Below are 2,500 nucleotides of genomic sequence, written 5' to 3' on the forward strand. Positions count from 1 at the left end.
AGGTAAGGAGAGGGAGAGATGGCTGGTCCTCGACCCTGAACCAATCACCACCCCCGACAGAGAGAGAGAACAACAGGTAAGGAGAGAGAGAGATGGTTGGTCCTCGACCCTGTACCAATCACCACCCCCGACAGAGAGAGAGAACAACAGGTAAGGAGAGAGAGAGATGGCTGGTCCTCGACCCTGAACCAATCACCACCCCCGACAGAGAGAGAGAACAACAGGTAAGGAGAGAGAGAGATGAGGGGGAGAGAGAGAGACCTACCTTTTGGACTGTTCAGGACTAGTAGGGGTATAGTCTCTGTCAGAGTTAACATGTTATATTAATACCAGTCTCTGTCAGAGTTAACATGTTATATTAATACCAGTCTCTATCAGAGTTAACATGTTATATTAATACCAGTCTCTGTCAGAGTTAACATGTTATATTAATACCAGTCTCTATCAGAGTTAACATGTTATATTAATACCAGTCTCTGTCAGAGTTAATATGTTATATTAATACCAGTCTCTATCAGAGTTAATATGTTATATTAATACCAGTCTCTGTCAGAGTTAATATGTTATATTAATACCAGTCTCTATCAGAGTTAACATGTTATATTAATACCAGTCTAACTGAAGTCTCTATCAGAGTTAACATGTTATATTAATACCAGTCTCTGTCAGAGTTAACATGTTATATTAATACCAGTCTCTGTCAGAGTTAACATGTTATATTAATACCAGTCTCTGTCAGAGTTAACATGTTATATTAATACCAGTCTAACTGAAGTCTCTATCAGAGTTAACATGTTATATTAATACCAGTCTCTGTCAGAGTTAACATGTTATATTAATACCAGTCTCTGTCAGAGTTAACATGTTATATTAATACCAGTCTCTGTCAGAGTTAACATGTTATATTAATACCAGTCTCTGTCAGAGTTAACATGTTATATTAATACCAGTCTCTATCAGAGTTAACATGTTATATTAATGTCTAACTGAAGTCTCTATCAGAGTTAACATGTTATATTAATGTCTAACATAAGTCTCTATCAGAGTTAACATGTTATATTAATACCAGTCTCTGTCAGAGTTAACATGTTATATTAATACCAGTCTCTATCAGAGTTAACATGTTATATTAATACCAGTCTCTATCAGAGTTAACATGTTATATTAATACCAGTCTCTGTCAGAGTTAATATGTTATATTAATACCAGTCTCTATCAGAGTTAATATGTTATATTAATACCAGTCTCTGTCAGAGTTAATATGTTATATTAATACCAGTCTCTATCAGAGTTAACATGTTATATTAATACCAGTCTAACTGAAGTCTCTATCAGAGTTAACATGTTATATTAATACCAGTCTCTGTCAGAGTTAACATGTTATATTAATACCAGTCTCTGTCAGAGTTAACATGTTATATTAATACCAGTCTCTGTCAGAGTTAACATGTTATATTAATACCAGTCTAACTGAAGTCTCTATCAGAGTTAACATGTTATATTAATACCAGTCTCTGTCAGAGTTAACATGTTATATTAATACCAGTCTCTGTCAGAGTTAACATGTTATATTAATACCAGTCTCTGTCAGAGTTAACATGTTATATTAATACCAGTCTCTGTCAGAGTTAACATGTTATATTAATACCAGTCTCTATCAGAGTTAACATGTTATATTAATGTCTAACTGAAGTCTCTATCAGAGTTAACATGTTATATTAATGTCTAACATAAGTCTCTATCAGAGTTAACATGTTATATTAATACCAGTCTCTGTCAGAGTTAACATGTTATATTAATACCAGTCTCTATCAGAGTTAACATGTTATATTAATACCAGTCTCTATCAGAGTGAACATGTTATATTAATACCAGTCTCTATCAGAGTTAACATGTTATATTAATACCAGTCTCTGTCAGAGTTAACGTGTTATATTAATACCAGTCTCTGTCAGAGTTAACATGTTATATTAATACCAGTCTCTATCAGAGTTAACATGTTATATTAATACCAGTCTCTGTCAGAGTTAACATGTTATATTAATACCAGTCTAACTGAAGTCTCTATCAGAGTTAACATGTTATATTAATACCAGTCTCTGTCAGAGTTAACATGTTATATTAATACCAGTCTCTGTCAGAGTTAACATGTTATATTAATACCAGTCTCTGTCAGAGTTAACATGTTATATTAATACCAGTCTAACTGAAGTCTCTATCAGAGTTAACATGTTATATTAATACCAGTCTCTGTCAGAGTTAACATGTTATATTAATACCAGTCTCTGTCAGAGTTAACATGTTATATTAATACCAGTCTCTATCAGAGTTAACATGTTATATTAATACCAGTCTCTGTCAGAGTTAACGTGTTATATTAATACCAGTCTCTGTCAGAGTTAACATGTTATATTAATACCAGTCTCTATCAGAGTTAACATGTTATATTAATACCAGTCTCTGTCAGAGTTAATATGTTATATTAATACCAGTCTCTGTC

At 33.0% G+C, this 2,500-nt stretch overlaps 1 protein-coding gene across 2 annotated transcripts in view; it reads left to right on the forward strand.

Moving 5' to 3' along the window:
- cc2d1a (coiled-coil and C2 domain containing 1A) overlaps positions 1-2,500 on the forward strand; it is a 36,192-nt gene that overhangs the window by 21,343 nt on the left and 12,349 nt on the right. The window lies entirely within an intron of this gene.

This window comes from Oncorhynchus mykiss, chromosome 13 (assembly GCF_057628025.1).
Source record: "Oncorhynchus mykiss isolate SJ-2025 chromosome 13, ASM5762802v1, whole genome shotgun sequence".
Classification (NCBI taxonomy): domain Eukaryota; kingdom Metazoa; phylum Chordata; class Actinopteri; order Salmoniformes; family Salmonidae; genus Oncorhynchus; species Oncorhynchus mykiss.